The sequence below is a fragment of the Oncorhynchus gorbuscha genome, linkage group LG03 (assembly GCF_021184085.1).
Source record: "Oncorhynchus gorbuscha isolate QuinsamMale2020 ecotype Even-year linkage group LG03, OgorEven_v1.0, whole genome shotgun sequence".
In the NCBI taxonomy this organism is placed as follows: Eukaryota; Metazoa; Chordata; class Actinopteri; order Salmoniformes; family Salmonidae; genus Oncorhynchus; species Oncorhynchus gorbuscha.
In genome coordinates, this window is record NC_060175.1 from 21,258,130 (window position 1) to 21,275,693 (window position 17,564).

The window sequence follows — 17,564 nt, forward strand, 5'->3', positions numbered from 1 at the left end:
CTTGTTCGGAGATCATGTCCTTCCCTGGGCTTTGAGGATCAGCTTCTCTCATGTTTACTCCATCTTCCAGTCCTGAAGATTTTTGAGCTTCAGTCCTTCGATCCTCTGAATCCTCATCCACATCGAATACCGGCCTTTCGTCACCGCTGTCTGCGATTATGTCCTCCTCTGAAGCAGTAGAGGCTACTGTGGACATCTCGCCAGTCTGTCCCGCCGGCAGGAAGTTCACTGGCAGTATGAAGTTTCGATGAACTACCTTACTCTTCTTGGTAGTAGGATCTCCGACTCTGTAGATGTGCACAGACGGGTCTTTCCATGTGATCACATAGACCGTTGAATTCCACAAGTTGGCAAGTTTACCTTTTCCTCTTTCCTTTCGGTTTGCCAAGAGAACCCGGTCTCCAATCTCCAGGGCAGTACCTTTCACTCTCGTTATACCGCCTTGCTTGCTTTTTCTGAGCTTCAGTGGTGTTGGCCTTAGCGATCCTGACAGCCTCTCGCAGGTCCTTTTGGAACGAGTCAACGTACTCGTCATGAGACAACACGTCTTCGTTTTTCAAGGTACTTCCAAACATGATGTCCACTGGCAGTCGTGGAATTCGGCCGAACATCAGGATGAACGGTTTGAATCCTGTCGTTTCGTGTATGGTACAGTTGTACGAGAAGGTGAGCGTCTGTATCATCTGGGGCCATCTTTATTTTGCTCTCGCTGACAATGATCGGACCATGTTACAGAGCGTGCGGTTGAATCTTTCCGTCTGACCGTTGCCCATAGGATGATATGGAGTTGTATGGGACTTTCTGACTCCTGACACTTGTAGCAATTCTGCGATTAAGTGACTCTCAAAGTTTGCTCCTTTGTCAGAGTGTATCCGCTGGGGAAACCCATAGACACAGAAGAACTGGTTCCATAACTTCTGGGCAACCACCTTTGCTGTCTGGTTCGGGCAAGGAAACGCATGAGCCAGCTTCGTAAAATGATCTGTGATGACGAGTACATCAACGCTCTCTCCATCTCTTCCATCTGCTGACCAGAAGTCTATGCACACCAGTTCCAATGCTATGCTGGTCTGTATAGATTCCAACGGTGCCCTAGCCTCTGGCTACATTGTCTTGCCAACCACACAGCGCTTACAGTAGGAGACATACTTCTTCACTTCCCCTTCCATTCCAGTCCAGAAGAACCTTTGACGTACCAAATGGAGTGTTCTAGTCTGGCCTTGGTGGCCGGCTTCATCATGGGTTCCCCTCAAAACGATGGCTTTAAGGGAGTCTGGCACCACCAGCTGGTACCTCTTCTTGACAACTCTGTCCTTAGATCTTCGGTAGAGGATCTCATCCTTGATTTCAAGTTTATCCCAATGCTTCAGCATTCTCAACACTTGGGCAGTCTCATGATCCCTCTCTCTCCGCGAAGGTCTCCTCTTCCTCTCAACAAAGTACGCCACTCGGGCCAGCACCTGATCCGCCTTCTGTTTTCTCCGTATCACATCAGAAGAAAGGACTGGAAGAGTAGCCGCTCCCCCTTCATGCTGAAGGACGCTGTCAGAATACTGGGCTAATTGGAATTTGCGCACTGGCACACTCGCATCCCACTCCAGACAGGATTCCAAAACTGTTTTCACTCCTTCAGAAGAGACTTGAGCCAGGATCTCACCACCCTGGATATTGACTGACAGTTTGAATGCGTCCTGGATGGACTCTGAAGTCACATACTCTGGGAACTAACTTGCCTTTTTAGCTCCAACAAACGGCTGTGGACTAAGCAGGTCTGCTGGGACATTCTGGGGCGCGGGGATGTACTTCAAGTCAAAGTCAAAGGGGGCCAGTTTAGAGACCCACCGTTGCTGACAAGCGTCTAGCTTTGGTTTTGTCATTATATATGTCAGGGGGTTGTTATCTGTTAGGACTGTGAATCTATTCCCCTTCAGCCAATGGGTGAACTTATCACACACAGCCCTCTTAAGAGTGAAGAACTCTGTGTGCTGGCTAATGGGACTGGGACCTTGACAGAGTCTTGCTTGTAAAGGCTACTGGTCTGGACCTACTCTCACCCTCAAATGTCTGGCTAAGTACTGCACCTAAGCCATGCATTGATGCATCTGTTGATAGGAGAAACGGTCTGCTAAAGTCTAGGTGAGCCAGCACAGCTGTCTGGGAGACAAATCTGAGGTTCTCCAGCGCCTCCTCACATTCAGTAGTCCAGTCTTCAGGTTTCAGACATTTTAGGGCCCCGCCATGAGGTTTTCCTTTTTCTCCTTTACGCTTTCTTTTCTGTCCTGCAATCAGACGATACAGTGGTTTGGCTAAACCTGAGAAACTCACAATGAAGTGGGAATAATAGTTTGCCATACCAAGAAATGATCTGACCTTGGTGGGTGAAGGTGTTTTCCCATAATTTTCCATCAGATCAGCTGCTGTGATGTCGTTGATTGCAGACACTTTTCCTGGGTCGGTTGCCATGCCCTCTGCCGTGACGATATGGCCTAAAAACTTGACAGATTTTCTGAGGAGGTAACATTTTTGAGCTAGTTTCAAGACGGTCCAGGGCTTCCTGCTCACTCTTCCCGAAAACCAGGAGATCATCCAAGTAGCACAGGAGGGACAAGTAGTTCTGGTCGCAGAAGATCGAGGTCATCATTCTGGCGAATGTTGCTGGGCTGTTACATAACCCCTGAGCCATTCTGTTGTACTCAAATAAAACTGTGGGTGTTGTGCACGCTGTGTACTTGCGGTCATCTTCATGTATGGGGATGTTGTAGAATCCCGAAGTCAAATCCATAGTACTGAAGAAGCAGTTCCCTCCCAATGCAGCGAGAGCATGGGTATGCATCTTTCTCTTTCCTCTGGTTCAACCATCTGAAATCAGTGCAACTTCTCAACTCTCCTGACGGCTTCCAAACCAGGACAAGGGGAGGCCCACTCACTACTGGACTTTTGGATGATGTCCCCGTCCTCCATTTTCTCCAACGTCTGCCTCAGTTTCTGGTAGTCGGATGGAGAGACCCTCCTGTACGGCAGCCTGAAAGGCTTTTCATCTTTGAGTCGGATACGGTGGATGACATTCTTCACTTCTCCACAGTCAAGTCGGCCCCTGGAGAAGATGCCTTCATACTGAGCAATAAGGCCCACTAGTTTTCCTTTCCACATATCAGACACTTCACAGGACTCTATGTCAACTTCTGTTAAGCCCAACTCTTCCAACTTTTGTAGATACTCCTTTGTCCTTTTTCCACTAACTGAACATTCTTCCCCAGCTTGGGTGACATTGTGAAGAGCAGACTGGACCTTACTGGGGTTCTCAGCATGGCTGGAATAGAGGTCTAGGTCTTCTAGGGCTAGGCATGGGTGAACATCAGCCAACTTGGTGTTACGGTGGAGAACAATAGGGTGGTCCAACATGTTGATCACTTTCATGGGGACCCACTTGTCACCCCTCAAAGGACATACAGTGCGTCCTACTAGGACATTTCTTGGTGCAGATTGTGCTGTAGTGGCCTCTATAACTACAGTACTACCAACTGATAGCGGCACCTTTTCTTTCAGTTTTCCCCAGACCAAATGTTCATGTTGAGGCATGAGAGTCACACTCTGAATGAGCATTACAGTACCCACTTTGTCTGTTATTTTGTCACCGTGCCAGCGGATCACGTTGGCTAGCATGCTGAGTAAAAGTTCATGTGAATCTCCTTTGGCAGGTTTGGAGAGGCTGTCCCAATACCACTCTGTTTTCTTAACCTGTTGCTTTATGTGTTTTATGGCGTTCGATCCAACTATCATATCGTCTGTCTGTCCAGGTACAACTAAAACAGACACTGCCATCTTGCAATCTAAAAGATCAATGTTCAAGTCATATTCATACTTAGGCTGTGCCTGGTTGCCCCCACAGCCTACAATAACTACTTGAGTTGGCTTTCTAGACTCTGGTTTAATCACATTACATCTCAGAAGTGTGTCTTCAGCTGACTCACGTAACGTGCAGGTCATAGACCCACTATCTATCAGAGCTTGAAGTTCTACAATTTCTTGCACCATTACTGGAACATAGAAAAGGCTGTCATTACTCTCTATTTTCAGATAAATCGCCTCGGTTTTCATTGTGTTTCCAGTCCTTATATCTGTGGTGTTCTGTGGGGGTGTAACATGTTTGCCCACATTGCCCCCCTCTTGGCGTGAGCATGTTAGTTTAAAGCGGGCCCAGGGGGAGCCTCGTCAGTTGCCTCTCCAACTTGTTTTCTTGTTGGACATTCAAAGCCTCTGTGGCCTGTCCTGTGACACTTGAAGCATAAACCCTCCTTAAAGCAGTGCGACTGAGTTGAATGGTCTGAGGCCTTACAAATTCTACAGGGACCAGCAGCTGTATTAGTTTGTGGCGTTCTGGCCGAAGTTCTCCTTTGATTCTGTTCCTGGGTTGACAGGAGCTTTTCCAGGAGAGAGATCACTTTGTTCAATGGAGCCTGATCACTGTTAGTGGGTGTGGCTGAATTATCATGAGCGACCGCTTGTTGTTGAGTCATACACCAAGCGTCGGGTGTCATCACAACTTCTACCTTGGCAGTACTTTGCGCCCTGTGTCTGGCTGACTGTTTGTCTCTGTGATGGCTGTCAATCATTGCCTGCAAATCTCCAACGGTCCAATTTTCAATAGGCCTGCACCTAAGAGCAGCATATAGTGCTGGATCAGGGCAGTGCTTAACAAACATCATGGTCACCTCATGACCTGGATCATCCACTCTTTTTCCCTGTCTCTGCAAGCACTCATTGGCAAGGTCAATTGCTTTTTTCAGTCTAACCCAATAATCCAAGCAGCTCTCTGACTGCCTTGGTAAGGATTCATAGAAGTATCCCAATGGAATTGTAGATGAGATTGCTTCTCCAAAGTGATGCCTCAAGATATTGTATATTTTGCTTCAAGGCCTCTGCTTATGTTAACAAGAGGGTTTCCACGGAGCCCAATTCTGACTATGTCTTTAGCCCGCCCCATCAGTCTATCCTGTATCTCTTGCCCCTGTTCTGATATACTGCATCCCTTCTTTTTCAAGTAAGCTTGCATAAGTTCTTGCCATTCAGTCACTGTGCACCGGTCTGTGCTATCACCCCGGAAGTGGGGTGGTTCTCTGACGTCTGACTTCAGAATTAGGTTGACCTACACCAATATATGAGGTATTTTGTGGGTTGAAAGTAGCTAGCCTACTTGACAAATGAGGCCAAGTTGCTGTTCCTTGATCAAATAATAACAATGTAACATTAGCACTACTGCAACTCCATGAAAGGTTCTCGTGGGTTGGCTGATTTTAAATAAAATCCTTTATTTACCGGTACTAGACAGATCTCTCATTCGTTAGTTAATGTTAGCTACTGTAGCTAGCTAGTTTATAAACAAAGCTAGCTAGCATAAAATATAATGTATTATTGTTATTACTTAATTAGGCATTTATTATTTGTCAGCTAGCCACCTGATCATGGTACGTCAAAGAAGTACATATTTCTCCGCTTATGAAAATCAACTCTTGTCCAAGCTGATGGAGGAATTTAGTAATGGACTGGAGGATAAAAGACAGACAACACGACTGTCAAAAAGAAGGAAGACATCCGGGCCATTTTTTGCAACAGATTTAATGGATCGACACGGATTACAGATGAGAGGGACCCAAATCAGATGAAGGTGCGCTGGAAAAACGTAAAAGCAAAATCCAAAAAGAATGCAGCAGAGGAGAGGCGGGGGCTATTTCAGACCGGAGGGGGGACTTCATCCAAAGGAAATGACCCTCTCTCCCAGAAGTAATGCGAGATGATTCCCCATCAGTTTTCCTCGCTCCTTAACCCCTATGATGACGATGGACAACTCCACCCACCAATATTTAGTGTGAACAAATAACTAGTAAATATCAATGGCTATAACGCACATTAATACTAATGTTAATGCTACTTCACTACAATGTTACAGTTATCAGGCCCGCTACAGCATGTACAAAATGGGCACGTAAATAGCCTACTAATAATGAGTTAAATTGCTTTATTTCCTTTCCTTTAGTTGAACTGACATCCTGTGCCATGGAGAAACAGCAGTGTCTGGATCTTGCGCCAACAGCAAAAAAAAGAAAGGACAATCAAACACCCCAGAACTGACATGAACCAAGCTCATATTGATGTTTTGGAGAGGGAGAAAAATCTACTGCAGATTGAGGGCATGAATTTACAAAAAGAGCTACTGCGAATTCAGAAACAAACTCCTTCAGGGAATCAAATGCCCACTGTGTAAAGAATGCTGATCTGTTTATTTATTCAAGCAATTATTTATTAAAACAATGCTTTCCCAAGCAATTTGGTGTCCTCCAGTCTTGTTCCCACTCTTGTGTTCTGGTGCTTTCAGTTCCACCCTGTATGGTATTGAGAATAACAAAGTCTTAATAATAGATTTGAATACAGATTGTACGTGCCGATCAAAATATAATATTGCTTTTTACATGTTACCAATGTTACATTATACACACCTTAGGCTGCAAAATGGTTCTCAATCAAGGTTCTCCTCACAACATTCCCATTTGCATTGGCAGCATGTTGCACCTGGCCATCTTCTTCATTCTCCTCAGGTAGGTCCACCTCAGCCTCTTCAGATAACTCGTCTTCTTGTCGCTTATCAAAGTTATACAGAACCACCACTGCAATAATGCTCATCAGTGTATTGTCCATCTTTGTGTGGAGCCCCTCCTTCTTCGGACCGGCAATAGCACTGGACACTCTGACTACATTCCTGCAGACGGTTCCCCATCCACCATCTGTAAACATCCAGTTGCATCGAACCGTAGGGCCACCTGGAGCTGAAGTAGTGGGGGTACAGCCGCATTCCTATCACTTCCATGCTTAATGGTTGGTGCAACCTTTCTTTCCAGTTGCATTACAGAGTCCTTGGAGAAGCAGTATCTCCTTGAAATATATAAATATATGCCATTTAGCAGACGCTTTTATCCAAAGCGACTTACAGTCATGTGTGCATACATTCTACGTATGGGTGGTCCCATCATCATTATCATTAGACAGGATTCAACCTGTCTCTAATTACTTTCTGAGGAACTCTGTGGTTTTAGTCTCTCCACAGTAGATATGCTGCCATTTGATCAGTTAAACCACCTCAAGTGGCAGTTTATAATTAACCTCCAATCTAAGTTCATATGACATGATTTTTTAAATTGAGCAACAGGCTTAAAATGAATCTAGGTTTAAAGTGAAAACCAAACTTAGATTAGAGTAAGGGGATTTAATTTAACTAGGTTAATTTAAAACTCAGTTTAAAATTTGGCGCAACAAGATTAAAAAGATAAACCTTGACTTAACCCAGAGTTCACCCATGCTGGCGCAACCCACCCCATATCTACTGTGGAGAGACCAAAACGAATTCCTCAGAGAATAATTAGAGACAGGTTTAATCTTGTTGAGTTTTATCATAATTAACTCATTATTAGTACCTCTGGCCTGCTCGCCTCCCTACCACTGAGGAAGTACAGTTCCCGCTCAGGCCAGTCAAAACTGTTGCTGCTCTGGCCCCCCAATGGTGGAACAAACTCCCTCACGACGCCAGGACAGCGGAGTCAATCACCACCTTCCGGAGACACCTGAAACCCCACCTCTTTAAGGAATACCTAGGATAGGATAAAGTAATCCTTCTCACCCCCCCTCCCTTAAAAGATTTAGATGCACTATTGTAAAGTGGCTGCTCCACTGGATGTCATAAGGTGAACGCACCAATTTGTAAGTCGCTCTGGATAAGAGCGTCTGCTAAATGACTTAAATGTAAATGTAAATGTAAATTAGTAGGCTATTTACTGTACATGCCCATTTTGTACAACACTGGAATTGGGGATTATGATATGCCCAGCCTTGGTACAAATTATGATGTTATGCAACATGCTGTAACGGGCCTGATAATGGTAACATTGTAGTTAAGTAGAATTAACGTTAGTTTTAACGTGCATTATAGGAATTGATATTTACCAGCTATTTATACTTACTAAATATTGATGGGTCAAGCTGTCCTTTGTCATCATAGGGCTTATGGAGAGGGGCAAACTGCTGGGGAATCATCTCGCACATCTTCTGGGTGATAGGATCAATTCTCTTGGATGGAGCCCCCTCTCTGGCTCGTGTCTGAAATAGCCCCCAACTCTCCTTAGCCGCATCTTTTCTGGCTTTCGCTTTTAATCTTTTTCCAGCACGTTTTCATCCGATTTGGGTCCCTTTTCACTTTAATCCATGTTGATCCATTACATTTGACGCATAAAATGTCCCAGGTGTCTTCCTTCTTTTTGACAGCCGTGTTGTCTATCTTTTCATTCTCCAATACTTTACTAAATACTCCATCAGCTCTGACAATAGTTTTTTTTCCCAGGTTGTTGCGGTAAATGAGAATGGATAGATGGACACAAACTCTGGTCAACACCCATCATTTTGACCATTTGGGTAACCGCATCTCCTATGAGATGGGTCCCATTGTCTGCAGACAAACCTCAGGCACTCCGAACCTGAGTATAATTTCCCTAACTAACAATTTTGCAACTGTTCGCACAATGCAGTTGGTGGTGGAAAATGTTTCCACCCAACTGGTGAACCTGTCTATAAGGGGGCGTATTAGCGTCAGAGAAGTCAGACGCAGGAAAGCAAAAACTGTGTTTCCAAACGGTGCAGTTTAATAACAAAAAAACTCACTGGTAAACAGAACAATCAAATAATGGGTACAAGCTCTTACAACAAACAATCACCCACAAGGACATGAGGGGGAACAGAGAGTTAAATACACAACATGTAATTGATGGGATTGGAACCAGGTGTGATGGAAGACAAGACAAAACCAAAGGAAAATGAAAAGAGGATCAGCGATGGCTAGAACGTCGGTGACTTTGACCACCGAACGCCGCCCGAAAAAGGAGAGGGACCAACTTCGGCGGAAGTCGTGACTGTAACCCGCCCCCCCGACGCACGGCTCAAGCAGTGCGTTGACACCGGCCTCGGGGACGATCCGGAGGTCGAGGCGCAGGGAGATCCGGACGAAGACGGTGGACCTCCTGCAGCATAGATGGGTCCAACCGGTCCCAGCACATGTCCTCCGGGCCGTACCCCTCGCAATCCACGAGATACTGAAGGCCCCTCGCCTCGAATCCAGTATGGAGTGAAAGGAGTACGCCCCCCGATGTCCAGAGGGGGCCGAGGAACCTCCCGCACCTCAGACTCCTGGAGCGGGCCAGCCACCACCGGCCTGAGGAGAGACACATGGAACGTGGGGTTAATACGGTAATCTGGTGGAAGCTGTAACCTATAACAACCTTGTTCATTCTTAAATGGCACCATAAACTGCGGATCCAGCTTCCGGCAGGGCAGGCGGAGGGGCAGGTTTTGGGTCGAGAGCCAGACCCGGTCCCCCGGTGCAAACACCGGGGTCTTACTGCGGTGACGATCTGCATTCTCTTTTGGCGCGCCACGCCTGCTGAAGGTGGACATGGACAGCTTCCCATGTCTCCTCCGCACGCCTGAACCAGTCGTCCACCGCAGGAACCTCGGTCTGACCCTGATGCCAAGGCGCCAGAACCGCCTGATACCCCAGTACGCACTGGAAGGGAGAGAGGTTAGTGGAGGAGTGGCGGAGCAAGTTCTGTGCCATCTCGGCCCAGGGCACGAACGCCGACCACTCCCCCGGCCGGTCCTGGCAATAGGACCGTAGAAACCTACCCACGTCCTGGCTCACTCTCTCCACCTGCCCATTACTCTCGGGGTGAAACACTGAAGTAAGACTGATTGAGACCCCCAGACATTCCATGAACGCCTTCCAGACCCTAGACATGAACTGGGGACCCTGATCAGACACTATATCCTCAGGCACCCAGTAGTGCCGGAAGACGTGTAAACAATGCCTCCACAGTCTGTAGGGCCGTAGGGAGACCGAGGGAGGAGGGAGGAGACGACAGGACTTAGAGAAACGATCAACAATGACCAGGATCGCGGTGTTACCCTGTGAGAGTGGAAGATCAGCCAGACAATCCACCGACAGGTGCGACCAAGGCTGCTGAGGAACAGGTAAGGGGCGTAGCTTACCTCTGGGTAGGTGCCTAGGAGCCTTACACTGGGCGCACACCGAGCAGGAGGAAACATAAACCCTCACGTCCTTAGCCAAGGTAGGCCACCAGTACCTCCCGCTCAAACAGCACACTGTCTGAGCGACCCCAGGATGATCAGAGGAGAGTGACTTGTAATAAGGGTATCAGTTTCTGATACAAGGGCACTTGTCATCCCCTTCTTTTTGTCAATTTTTCTTGTCTGAATTATCTCCTTCACTAAATCCAACCTCATCTTGTTGAATGATCCAGCCATTGGCTATCTATTTTCTCCTGCCATCTCTATCCAGACATGCCATTTCTCAAAAGTGAATGTAAATTCCATAGCAGGAAACTTCTCTTGCATATATTCAACAGGCGTGTCAGGCTTCATTGCTCCTATTTCCTCATTCTGGTTTGACTGTGCCATGGTGCTCTGGCTTATTATTTAGATAGTCTGTGTGTAATGTGTTTCCAATTTCTATAAGGTTATCCTAAAGTGGGTGTAATATGTAGGAATATGCCTATATACAGTACATTCTCCTCTATCTTCTTTCAGTGTGTGTTAAATAACAGTGGTTGATACTGACATCCTAATTCTACTCTCACTTACTCTAGGCTATAGTAAACGGTTCTACTAAACTCAACTATGGAGCAACAATAATATGTTATACTCCAGTGCACTCTGGTGGTGATAGAATCACAATACTGTCCTATGGTAGGAAAGTGTCAACAACAAATACATTCAGCTTTTATTCAAATAATTTCTGTCCTACTCCTAACTTTTTATTCCACCATTGGGCCATTACCCAATAAACCCTGCCATAATCGACAGACAAACAAACAATGAAACATACAACGCACTATACATAAACAACTCAATTCATTCACTTGGTAAATTTCACACAAAATTGCCACTATTCATAACCAACTCAACTCATTCGCTGGGTACCTCTACAAAAATAAAAAATAACTTGTTTATACTACCCAAAATAAAATAGATGATTAACACGGAATCACCTCTTCAAAACCAAAAGTAATGATCACTGCATTACCTCCCAATATATAATGGATGATCCTCACTGAATCACCTCTTCAAAACCAAAAGTAATGATCACTGCATTACCTCCCAATATATAATGGATGATCCTCACTGAATCACCTCTTCAAAACCAAAAGTAATGATCACTGCATTACCTCCCAATATATAATGGATGATCCTCACTGAATCACCTCTTCAAAACCAAAAGTAATGATCACTGCATTACCTCCCAATATATAATGGATGATCCTCACTGAATCACCTCTTCAAAACCAAAAGTAATGATCACTGCATTACCTCCCAATATATAATGGATGATTATCAATGAATCACCTCTTCAAAACCAAAAGTAATGATCACTGCATTACCTCCCAATATATAATGGATGATCCTCACTGAATCACCTCTTCAAAACCAAAAGTAATGATCACTGCATTACCTCCCTGTCATGTTTGTCATTTATTATCTTGTCTTGTCCCTGTGCTTCCCATTCTATTCGTTTCCCTCTGCTGGTCTTATTTGGTTCTTTCCCTCCTTCTAGCCCTCTCTCTCCCCCTCCCTCTCTCACTCTCTCGCTCTCTCTTCTCTCTATCGTTCCGTTCCTGCTCCCAGCTGTTCCTATTCCCCTAATCATCATTTAGTCTTCCCACACCTGTTCCCGATCCTTTCCCCTGATTAGAGTCCCTATTTATTCCTTTGTGTTCCGTTCCTGTGCGGTCGGTTCCTTGTATTGTATTCACCATGCTGTGATTGCGTTTCGCCCTGTCCTGTCGTGTTTTTTGCCGTGATTGTGTATCACCCTGTCCTGTCGTGTTTTGTGCCTTCATCAGACGCTGCGTGTGAGCAGGTGTCTCAGTCGACTACGGCCTGCGCCTACCCGAAGCGACCTGCAGTCTGTGGCCGCTTCTCCAGTTGTTTTCCCCTCTACTAATCTAGAGGATTTCAGCTATTCCGTTTTGAACATTAATAAACTCTGTTTCTGTTAAGTCGCGTTTGGGTCCTCTTTCACCTGCATGACAGAAGGAACCGACCCAGGAATGGACCCAGCGACTTCAGACGCTGTTTACACTGCCGTCAAGATCCAAGGAGCCATGCTCGGCAGACACGAGCAGGAATTGTCTGCTGCTCGCCATGCCGTGGAGAACCTGGCCGCTCAGGTTTCCGACCTCTCTGGACAGTTCCAGAGTCTACGTCTCGTGCCACCTGTTACTTCCTGGCCTGCCGAGCCTCCAGAACCTAGGGTTAATAACCCACCTTGCTACTCCGGGCAGCCCACTGAGTGCCGCTCCTTTCTCACGCAGTGTGAGATTGTGTTCTCTCTCCAACCCAACACATACTCTAGAGAGAGCTCGAGTTGCTTACGTCATTTCACTCCTTACTGGCCGGGCTCGAGAATGGGGCACAGCTATCTGGGAGGCAAGGGCTGATTGCTCTAACAAGTTCCAGAACTTTAAAGAGGAGATGATTCGGGTTTTTGACCGTTCAGTTTTTGGTGGGGAGGCTTCTAGGGCCCTGGCTTCCTTATGCCAAGGTGAACGGTCCATAACGGATTATTCCATTGAGTTTCGCACTCTTGCTGCCTCTAGTGAGTGGAACGAGCCGGCGCTGCTCGCTCGTTTTCTGGAGGGACTCCACGCAGTGGTTAAGGATGAGATTCTCTCCCGGGAGGTTCCTTCAGATGTGGACTCTTTGATTGCTCTCGCCATCCGCATAGAACGACGGGTAGATCTTCGTCACCGGGCTCGTGGAAGAGAGCTCGCATCAACGGTGTTTCCCTGCTCCGCATCGCAACCATCTCCCTCCTCTGGCTTTGAGACTGAGCCCATGCAGCTGGGAGGGATTCGCATCTCGACTAAGGAGAGGGAACGGAGGATCACCAACCGCCTGTGCCTCTATTGCGGAGTTGCTGGACATTTTGTTAATTCATGTCCAGTAAGAGGCCAGAGCCCATCAGTAAGCGGAGGGCTACTGGTGAGCGCTACTACTCAGGTCCCTTCATCTAGATCTTGTACTACTATGTCGGTCCATCTACGCTGGACCGGTTCGGGTGCTACATGCAGTGCCTTGATTGACTCTGGGGCTGAGGGTTGTTTCATGGACGAAGCATGGGTTCGGAAACATAACATTCCTTTCAGACCGTTAGACAAGCCTACGCCCATGTTTGCCTTAGATGGTAGTCATCTTCCCAGTATCAAATTTGAGACACTACCTTTAACTCTCACAGTATCTGGTAACCACAGTGAGACTATTTCTTTTTGATTTTCCGTTCACCGTTTACACCTGTTGTTTTGGGTCATCCCTGGCTAGTATGTCATAATCCTTCTATTAATTGGTCTAGTAATTCTATCCTATCCTGGAACGTTTCTTGTCATGTGAAGTGTTTAATGTCTGCCATCCCTCCCGTTTCTTCTCTCCCTACTTCTCAGGAGGAACCTGGCGATTTGACAGGTGTGCCGGAGGAATATCATGATCTGCGCACGGTCTTCAGTCGGTCCCGAGCCAACTCCCTTCCTCCTCACCGGTCGTATGATTGTAGTATTGATCTCCTTCCAGGGACCACGCCTCCTCGAGGTAGACTATACTCTCTGTCGGCTCCCGAACGTAAGGCTCTCGAGGATTATTTGTCTGTGTCTCTTGACGCCGGTACCATAGTGCCTTCTTCTTCTCCGGCCGGGGCGGGGTTCTTTTTTGTTAAGAAGAAGGACGGTACTCTGCGCCCCTGCGTGGATTATCGAGGGCTGAATGACATAACGGTTAAGAATCGTTATCCGCTTCCCCTTATGTCATCAGCCTTCGAGATTCTGCAGGGAGCCAGGTGCTTTACTAAGTTGGACCTTCGTAACGCTTACCATCTCGTGCGCATCAGAGGGGGACGAGTGGAAAACGGCGTTTAACACTCCGTTAGGGCATTTTGAGTACCGGGTTCTGCCGTTCGGTCTCGCCAATGCGCCAGCTGTTTTTCAGGCATTAGTTAATGATGTTCTGAGAGACATGCTGAACATTTTTGTTTTTGTCTATCTTGACGATATCCTGATTTTTTCTCCGTCACTCGAGATTCATGTTCAGCACGTTCGACGTGTTCTACAGCGCCTTTTAGAGAATTGTCTCTACGTAAAGGCTGAGAAGTGCTCTTTTCATGTCTCCTCCGTTACTTTTCTCGGTTCCGTTATTTCCGCTGAAGGCATTCAGATGGATTCCGCTAAGGTCCAAGCTGTCAGTGATTGGCCCGTTCCAAGGTCACGTGTCGAGTTGCAGCGCTTTTTAGGTTTCGCTAATTTCTATCGGCGTTTCATTCGTAATTTCGGTCAAGTTGCTGCCCCTCTCACAGCTCTTACTTCTGTCAAGACGTGTTTTAAGTGGTCCGGTTCCGCCCAGGGAGCTTTTGATCTTCTAAAAGAACGTTTTACGTCCGCTCCTATCCTCGTTACTCCTGACGTCACTAGACAATTCATTGTCGAGGTTGACGCTTCAGAGGTAGGCGTGGGAGCCATTCTATCCCAGCGCTTCCAGTCTGACGATAAGGTTCATCCGTGCGCTTATTTTTCTCATCGCCTGTCGCCATCTGAGCGCAACTATGATGTGGGTAACCGTGAACTGCTCGCCATCCGCTTAGCCCTAGGCGAATGGCGACAGTGGTGGAGGGGGCGACCGTTCCTTTTGTCGTTTGGACAGACCATAAGAACCTTGAGTACATCCGTTCTGCCAAACGACTTAATGCCCGTCAAGCTCGTTGGGCGTTGTTTTTCGCTCGTTTCGAGTTTGTGATTTCTTACCGTCCGGGTAGCAAGAACACCAAGCCTGATGCCTTATCCCGTCTGTTTAGTTCTTCTGTGGCTTCTACTGATCCCGAGGGGATTCTTCCTTATGGGCGTGTTGTCGGGTTGACAGTCTGGGGAATTGAAAGACAGGTTAAGCAAGCACTCACGCACACTGCGTCGCCGCGCGCTTGTCCTAGTAACCTCCTTTTCGTTCCTGTTTCCACTCGTCTGGCTGTTCTTCAGTGGGCTCACTCTGCCAAGTTAGCTGGTCATCCCGGTGTTCGAGGCACTCTTGCGTCTATTCGCCAGCGCTTTTGGTGGCCGACTCAGGAGCGTGACACGCGCCGTTTCGTGGCTGCGTGTTCAGACTGCGCGCAGAAGAAGTCTGGTAATTTTTTTCTGCTTCTGCTCCTGGTCTTGCTGGGTCTCAGTCTGTTCCCTGCCATCGCATCTCTCCTGTTCTTGTCCCTGCCCTTGCTGTGTCTCAGTCTGTCCCTAGTTCTCATTTTTTTTTAGAGTAGTACCCTAGTTTCCCTTTTTATCGTTTTTCGTTACGGTCCTGAGGAGAGGAGTTGGGTTCTTTCTCGGGACGTGCTGGACCGTTTGATCTATGATTTCCTCCGTTGCCGCCAGTGTTCCTCCTCGAGAGCGCCAGGAGGCGCTCGGTGAGTGGGGGGTACTGTCATGTTTGTCATTTATTATCTTGTCTTGTCCCTGTGCTTCCCATTCTATTCGTTTCCCTCTGCTGGTCTTATTTGGTTCTTTCCCTCCTTCTAGCCCTCTCTCTCCCCCTCCCTCTCTCACTCTCTCGCTCTCTCTTCTCTCTATCGTTCCGTTCCTGCTCCCAGCTGTTCCTATTCCCCTAATCATCATTTAGTCTTCCCACACCTGTTCCCGATCCTTTCCCCTGATTAGAGTCCCTATTTATTCCTTTGTGTTCCGTTCCTGTGCGGTCGGTTCCTTGTATTGTATTCACCATGCTGTGATTGCGTTTCGCCCTGTCCTGTCGTGTTTTTGCCGTGATTGTGTATCACCCTGTCCTGTCGTGTTTTGTGCCTTCATCAGACGCTGCGTGTGAGCAGGTGTCTCAGTCGACTACGGCCTGCGCCTACCCGAAGCGACCTGCAGTCTGTGGCCGCTTCTCCAGTTGTTTTCCCCTCTACTAATCTAGAGGATTTCAGCTATTCCGTTTTGAACATTAATAAACTCTGTTTCTGTTAAGTCGCGTTTGGGTCCTCTTTCACCTGCATGACACTCCCAATATATAATGGATGATTATCAATGAATCACCTCTTCAAACATGAAATTCATTCATCATATATTGACATCATGCATTTCACCAATAGTCCGTTACGTAACGTCACCAAATTAAGATCCGACTATGTCATATTCAAAGTGTATGTCTATAATTTAGATTGAGTGAGGTGCCACTTACTTTTTTAGAGGGGAACCACATCAGCGAATGCCATTTAATTACAGACTTAGATTAAACGTGTGTCTGCTTACCTTATTTAATATTGAGCTCTGGCAACTTGGTGTGGAATCTCCGCCAACCGGGGGGACACTCACTCCTGGCAAGCTTGCCAAATGTTGGGGTTCGTTCCTCCTTGTTCCTTGTCAATCATTGGCTCCTTGGTGAAATTAGTATTATGACAATATATTTAATTAAATAATTCAAAAAACATTATTAATACAATTTCAGACAGAAGTTGACAATCAGGAACATAGCACGGATGTTTCCCAGTAAGTTCTGCATCAAACAAAAGGTCACATGTTATTTTATCAAACCCCAAGTCCAGCCCTCGTGATGTCACTGCCTACGTCATTATCTTTTACTCATGAGACCAAAACCATGCCTACACAGCTATATAAACAAGGCTTTTAATGTGTTATCTAAAAGCTTAGCAGTAAATGTCCAAGTTGATTTATAGTGGAATGTCTGACTAGACTCCTGTCTCTTATACTCCCCTGCAGAGTTCTGTCTTCACAGTCACACATTTCTCAGACAGTTTCTTCATAAGAGGCAGAGAGCCTAGCAAAGTACTGTGGAACAATATTAAACCTCATAATGTATATATATATATATTGTTAATCTGTAGTCTAGGACCATATAAATCTAAGGAGGGGTCTTATAACCCCTCCCCTTCTATTAATACAACATAAACATAATTTAATCAATTATTCTAATACATCAATCATTTGGTACATCCCCAATCATGACCCCTAGGTGAACTCCTGACACTAGCGGCCTTAGATGTTGCTTCTGGGCCCTTTTCACCCCACCCAAGACACAAATGTAGGGGAAACACTGGCATACCCCTGCCCCTACTATGTCTCCCTAAGCCCCTCTGCCCCTTGGCAGTGCCCCCCATGCTTCACTGGGCCGACTGTTTCTTCTTGTGGGCGGGCAGCTTGGCTTTGCCCTGTAAGTCTTTGTTGAGGTCCAGCTTGTTGACGGTCTGCTCTCAGGCCAGGTCAGCCATAGTGGGCTCACAGTGGAATGTCAGAGGTTTGTAGAGAGACGCCCACTGCTGTTGGGGAGAGAGGAGGAACAATACAAGCAGAATGGCTAAACTAACTAACCAAGCAAATAAACAACCAACCAACTAACAAACCAAATAAACTAACTAACTAACCAACCAACTAACTAACCAACCAACCAGCCAAATAAACAACCAACCA